This window comes from Eschrichtius robustus, chromosome 4, assembly GCF_028021215.1.
Source record: "Eschrichtius robustus isolate mEscRob2 chromosome 4, mEscRob2.pri, whole genome shotgun sequence".
NCBI lineage: Eukaryota > Metazoa > Chordata > Mammalia > Artiodactyla > Eschrichtiidae > Eschrichtius > Eschrichtius robustus.
The window spans coordinates 65,896,829-65,904,717 of NC_090827.1; positions in this window are offsets into that span (position 1 = coordinate 65,896,829).

Here is a 7,889-nt window from a genome sequence, read left to right on the forward strand (position 1 = left end):
AATGTATAAAAAATCAAATCACTATGTTATACACCTGAAACATAATATTGTATGTTAATCATAACTCAATTTTAAAATAAAAAAAGAAGTAAGTGGAGAATGGAATGAGAAACTGGAAACTTCAGTATAGACTACTACTCCAAGTCACTTAGCTATGAGAGAAAGATAATTAGGGCAATAGAGGAGGTCTTAAAATCCAGAAAGTTTGTCATTTTTCAGGCAGGCAAGACCAAAAACAAACAAACAAAAAAATGTATATTCCTGGAGATAAATGACAGTGGAGGAAATGAAGACATATTAGGAAAAAACAAATACACAAAACAATTATTGATAGAACAAGGTCCTTGAATCAAAGAACAGATGGGGGGATTAACCTTGGAAAGAACAAAATACATCCATTTGTCTGAAAAGGAGAGTAAATACAGATGGTAGGCTGATGTAGTTGAGCTGGGAAATCAAAAGGGGCAAGGACAAGAAATGGAGAGATTGCTACCTGTTACTCTCTACTTATTCTATGAATTTAAAATGAAGTAAGACACTAGGTTCAGAGTGAGAAATTTAAAAATTATGAAATGAGCCTTGTATGTTGCTGGTGGGAGCATAACATGGTGAGCCTATACAAAAAGCAGCATGGCAATTTTTCAAAAATATTAAAAATAGATTACCATATGATCCAGCATTTCCATTTCTAGGTATTTACCCAAAAGAATTAAAAGCAGGGACACAGATATTTTTACATCCATATTCATAGCAGCATTATTCATAATAGCCAAAAGATTGAAGCAACACAAATTTCCATTGATGGGTAAATGGATAAGCAAAATGTGATATACGCATAAAATTAAATATTATTCAGCCTTAAAAAGAAGGAAATTCTGAGACATGCTACAACATGGATGAACTTGAAGACATTATGCTAAGTGAAATAAGCCAGTCACAAAAGTACAAATACTGTACAACTCCACTCATATGAGGTACTTAAAGTAGTCAGATTCATAGAGACCAAAAGTAGAATGGTGTTTGCCAGGAGCTGGGGGAAGGGTACAATGGGGAGTAATTGTTCAATGGGTATAGAGTTTCAGTTTTGCAAGATGGAAAAATGTTCTGAAAATGGATGGTGGTGATGATCGCACAATATGAATGTATATAATGCCATTGAACTGCATACTTAAAATGGTTAAAATGGTAATTTTTATGTTATGTGCATTTTACACAATTAAAAAATAAATAGTGATTTTTTTTAAAATGAGAAAGGAATATGGCTAGGGACACATAACTACTGGGGAGAGGTGTTGGTTTGAGGATGTAAATTTGTAACATGGTTTTCTTTCACAGTGTATGGTTGGTCCAGATTACAGTAGGGAGGAAGGTAAGAAGCTAAGAATCTTGTTGAAAGAGTAGTGGTATGGATAAATCATGGAATATTGTCACATAAAGAAAGATGGAAAGTAAGAGGTAAGTTAATACACTAGGAGAAAACGGAGGAGTCAAAAATTAGCATTCTTAATGGTTGAGAGGTTGAAGGGCAGAAGTAGAGTTAAAAAGTAGTGGAGTGAAAACACTGCAATTGTAATGCTAGTAGTAGCATTTCAGAGGTGGAGCTGGTCCAGGTGATGACAAGGAGTGACATAGAAATGTTTAATAAATATGAAGATGATTAGAATCAAAGAAACCAAAAGACTATGCTTTCATCCAATGGGTGTTGAAGTTATCCAGGATGATAGGAAAGATTAGAGCAAAGGAAAATCCAGATGCCAAGGTGTCCCATCATTCTGGAAGAATGGGCTAAACACCAGTAAATGAAAACCATAAAGGAGTATAGAGGGTAGTTTAGCCAAATTACACAATTCTGAGAACTGGAGCGATGTTTCCACAAGATTGGAAGAGCAGTAGCCCAGTGCTGGTGGTGAGTAAATATAAACTACTTCTTTTTTCAACATCTGAGTGAAAATAGGAGAGTTTGGGGAGATAATCAGAGAATTCCTCAGCATACTGATGATGCCATAAGCAACAATACCTTAAATATCTCTTTTGGGTAATAATTGAGTTGAAATTTTTCAGACATATTTCTTATTATTATATTGTTATATCCGAAGACATGTACTGATGTCTTTGATTTAAATAAATGATTATAGAATTCAAAAATGTTCTTGGGGACTTCCCTAGAGGTCCAGTGGTTGACTCCACACTTCCACTGCAAGAGGCACAGTTTCAATCCCTGATCAGGGAACTAAGATCCTATATGCTGCGTGGCACAGCAACAAAACAAAACAAAACAAAAGTGTTCTTGACTAGAATCATTTTAATATTGAAATATCTAGGGTTTTTTTCCTTCTGCTTCTCCTTGTCTTTACTACAGAAGAGAAAAATAAGCAGTATTCATCTTTATATTAATTGTATATTTCCTTTTTCTCTCTAGGGTGACTCTGGTGGACCTCTGGTTGGTACAGATTATATAGGCACTTGGTTCCTTGCTGGTATTATAAGCTGGGGAGATGAGTGTGCCCTTCCAAACAAACCTGGAGTCTACACTCGAGTGATATACTATAGAGACTGGATCATGTCCAAAACTGGTCTCTAGTGCATAAATGCTTTGTAGATTAAAGTTCAAAAATTATACCTTTATTAAATATGTTTGTAATTTCAAACCACATTTAACTTAGAATCACCTCTCTTTATGTACATTTAATGTCTCAAATTTAAACATATATAATTTTAGAATTATGACAAATTTTTGTGTATTAGACTTTGACAAGGGTTTAGTGATAATGATGGACCAGGCCATATAATTCCCCTTTTATCCTTTCTAGACTGAAGGGAATCGTATGAGTAAATGTGGATTACAATTTACTAAGGAGTTTTTCTCTATTGATTTGCAGATCCAGGTCCCTTGAGAAATCACAGACTAGGTGTTAGCAATAAACTACCTTCCGAGTGTATAAACAATCCCCTGCTGAATCACATGGACTCCACAAGATCCCAATATTGGTGGGTTTTTGGCTAGTGAGTTGCAATAATACTGACTATAAAAATTTTTCAGGAAAGTCTGTCTACCTGTTTTCTTTCTAGTCTTTGTACCAACGCTAATCCCTTCTCTATTTATGGCTTCCTCACCTTGAGTGACGCACAATAGCATGATAATCGTTGATGGATCCCTTGACGTATGCTGATGACTGTTGATTTGTCCCTATTTCTCTTTCATGTGAAAGTGAGGCTAGAAGACAGTTCTCACATATACACATACAATAGTAAAATTATCCTCAGACACATGGGCTATATTTCATTATTAGGCTTAAATACACTATGTCAATAACACCATATTACGTGTCTCCAATCTCTTAAATTTCCTCAACAATACAAATTATCAAACAGAATAAATAATATGAAAATGTTGCTTCTACTTTACTTTCCTTTTGCCCATACAGAAAGACTCTAGATGATGGCATATATATCTATAAAATGCACTGTTATGCCTCATGCCAACTTGCCAAATAAGCAGATCAGTTGGCTTTTATCTGGAATACTATTTCATCAGGGTGCTTTCCGAGACTGCAGTCCACCAGTATCTCTATAGCAGTTTTCCCTTCTCTTTTCATCACTGACATTCCTACAGCTACCACTAATAGCCTTCATTATGATATAATTTTTTTCAAGGACCCAAAGAATAATTGCATTAATAATAGTAGCTAACATTCATAGACCACTTACTATGTGCCAGGCACACTTTACATGTATTATTACATTGAACTCTCACCACAACACTGTGAGGATTGTCCCCTTGTAAACTTAATCTTATAAATAAGGAAACTGAGGTAGGGAAAAGTCAAGATCAGAGAGTTTATAATTAGCTGAGCTGGGATTAAAAATCAGACAACTGAATTCCAGAGCCCACACTTAATAACAACTATGCTATGTTATGTGATATGGTTGTAACTAAGTATCTGCTTAGCATAGTATTCTAAAATGAAATATTTGTCATAAAATTTTGGGATGAGTTAATATAGTAGGTTTATTATTTGATTGGTTTTAAAATATTTTGATATATCTTGAGTTATAAATTTATCAGAATTAATATTTCTATATTTTTATTGTCTAGAAATTAAGAATAAACAAAAAACTGTATGCATTTTGGCCAGAATTCTTTGGTTGTAAGTGACAGAAACTCAATTAACAGTAGCTTAAATGAAAAGAAGAAATATATTGACTCATCTAATTAAAAATATAAGGATCTACAAATGGCAGAGGTTTCTTGGCTCTAGACTTAGATTTTCCTTAGTGGTAGGCTAACAGTCCCTCAAAAATAGAGCCCTCCTACTCATTGCCTTGAGTAAAGAAAGAAGTCCTGAGATGCCTATGATTGGCCCAGGGAACCACTCGTGGTGGAGGAGGTGGGGCCTTTTACTGATAGCCTCTCAGGTCAGGGAAGGGCTTTTCCAGAAAAAGAATGCTAGTAGACCAAAAAAAAAAGTTGTTTATTATCCAATGGAAAATGTACTATCTTCTGAATCGATATGTTATTCAAAATCATATTACTTCACAACAGAGATTCTATGTTTTCATGTGTTTATTGTCTTAATCAGATTTTCCATAAAACAATGTCACACTATGCATATTTTGATATCTTGGAAAAAAATAAGATGGACTAATACTTTAAGGCATAGTACTCCTCTTTATCTAATTTCCTTGTGTATAGCAGGTATATAAAATTCCTGTGGGGGGGGAAAGTACAAAACACTTAATATTTGTGTTTTGAAAATAATTTGACATGAAAATAGCTACATTGTTAGCACATTTAAGAAGTATGCCAGTTCCAAATAGGGATGGTTTAAGTGAACTAATCTGCATGATAGTATACTATGTGATCATAAACTCTATTTCCCTCTCTACAAGAGAGACAAAACAATAGGTAATGTCAATGATAATGGTGCCTCCCCATCTGGCATCAGTGTCTTAACTACTGAGTCTCTTCAGATTCAGGCATTTCTTCTATAAATAGTACCTGGCAAGAGTTCATGATGAGAACTTTGAAATAATACTGAAAACTCAATACACTGAATATAAATAAATTATTACCAAGTTTATTAAATAGGTAAGTTCAATATTACACAGATAACACTACAAGTAAGTACTGTTTGTTGAAGTGCACTTTTTCTTTCTGGCCATATCTACACCGTATTACTCCATCCCTCAAGACACTGTGCATAGGTAAAGCCCAGACTTCTTAGTATGTAATATAGATTTTCCTGATCTGATGGCTGCTTCATCTTTTCCACTCCTGTTCTCAGATTCCGTTTTCCAGCCACATTGAATATCCTAACATTGTATTTGAGCATGTTCTTCCAGCTTCTGAGAATGCCCTCCCCATCCATCTACTTCATCCCCCAATCACCTTTTTGCCTTTGTCATAAGTTCTCTTTCTCTTTCTTTCTCCTTTCCTTCCTTCCTTCATTTCTTTTTCTTCCTTTCTTTCTTCCTTCCTTTTTTTCTTTCTTTCTCTTTTCTTCCTTTCTTTCTTTCTTTTGGAATCTTCCTTTACTTCCTTTTTCTTACTTTGATGGACTAATACATGTTGGAAGAAGTTTCAACCAAGCTGAATCTTGGAAAGAGAAAGGGAAAGAAATAGAAAGGAAAGATACAATGAAGCTTTTATGCGTCAGTTTTTCTTTCCCTAAATGTAGAAGGCAAGGGCAAAATATACCTCAGTGTAATCAGATTTTACCATGAACATTTTTTCCTTTATTCTTTAGGTTGCTGACTCACATATAATAGCTTTTCAGATTTATAAAATCTATCCAGTGGTTACCTTGTTTTGTTTTGTCTCAAGCATATGGCCTTGATCAGATTAACTGGCATGATATATATGCAAAGTCTTTTGAGTTTTTCAGAATAATAAACTCTTATAATCAAGACTGTTTGATTTTAAGGAACCTACTATAGCTAATGCAGTAGGTACAAAATTTATGTTCACAAGTATCAGATGTGAAAAAAAAAATGCCTTTCTTCAATATGCTATATAAAGTCAAAATGGCTGCAAGTTCAACAAATATATTTTAATGTATTGAGAACTTCTAGATTAAAACACTATTATTTTTAATGTTATGAACATTTTCATTTGTAATACAGTTTAAATTATTTGGAAGTTCTAGTGGGAATTTTAATTTTTCTTTATTCTATTTGACATCAATTCTTATTTACGGTTGATCTTTATTATTTGCAAATATATCTATTTGCTAAAATTTCTTTCAAACCCCAAAATCATATTCATAGTGATTTTGTGATTATTCCCAGGCATGTACATGCACAGAATAGGGAAATACTTGAGTTGCCCATGGTGCAATTTCCCAGCCAAGGATGAAAAAGGCAATGCTCTGCCTCCTTGTTTCAGCTCTTATATTCCAAGCTAGCATCCTTTTCATGGTATATTTAGTACCCCTTTTTTCTTGGTATATATAGTACCATGTTTGTGCTTTTTGTTGGTGATTTCACTGTTAAAATGGCCCCCCAAGCATAGTGCTGAAGTCCTGTCCAGTGTTCCTAAGCACAAGAAGGCTGTGATGTGCCTTATGGAGAAAATGGATGTGTTATATGGGCCTTGTCAGGCAAAAGTTATAGTGCTATGCTCATGGGTTCAATGTCAATGACTCAAAACCATGGTATACCCAGAAAAAGGAAGAGGAAGTTTTCTGATCTGTACATGAGGCTACTTCGGAGAGTGCTAAGGTGAAATCTATAGTTTGTGATGAAACCACAGAAAACCTGCACAAGTGGTGAAATTTGTGGATTCATGAGATGAGGGCTGATTTTTTAAAGTAGAGTGGACAGCACTGTTATGAGACTGAAAGCCAAAGAAACTTATGGTAACCGGTTTGCACATTATGAAAGGTGATATAGTGTGAAAAATGTCACACTTGCAGGTGAGGCAATTTCTGCAAATCAGGCATCGCATCTTGGGAAGAATTTTTTAATGAAGTATAGTTGATTTACAATATTATATTACAGAATTTTTAAAATATCTGCTCTGTGTTATACAGGAAAAGGGTTATGTGGAGGAGCAGGTGTTCAACACTGATGAGTTTGGGCTTGTTTTACAAAGACATTGGCAGATGAATCTGTATGATGCAAATGATGTTTTTGGTTTGGAGAAACCTAACCCTGTATCTTCACTAGCAGCAACGGTTCAGTATTCACTAACTCAGAATTCATGGCAACTCTGTAGAACAGAATTACCACAAATAATGAGTAGCATGAACTGTATACTTATGCTATACTTCTGCTTAAAAATGCATTGTTACATTTTGCTAAAAAACACATGCCTCTTGATTTCTGACTCATCTATTCCTCCCACTAATTTTTCTAAAGTAGTTTATTTCAGGACCAAAATAATCCATTTGAAAATATTTCTAGAACCTTCAGAAAGGCACTTAAGAAGCCATATTTCATGTCCTGCAGTATAATATTTCATCCAAGTCTAGAAGTAGTGAGAAAAACCAGTATGTCTGGGCATGTGGTGACAACCAAAGGGGAACCCAGGTAAGCAACTGGTCTAAGCTGCTCAAGACCAAGGAGCCAGCACAGCAGGAACTGAGGAGGCACATAAGGTAAATCCAGTACTCTTGTCTAATCTTCTATAGTACCAAATAGGTTCCTTTAGCGCCTGGATGATGCCGTATTCACGTTTTAATCACCTGCTAAGGCCAAGAGAGTATATATAGCAGGTATTTAGTAATTATTTATTAAATGAATATAAGACAGAACAAACAAATAAATGAACCAACAAGAATGGACCATCTAAATTAAAATAGCCACCTTTATTCTTAACATTATTCCTTCTTTGGCTGCCACAGAAGCAAACTAGTTGATATAAGACAAATCAAGCTGGTGATTTAATC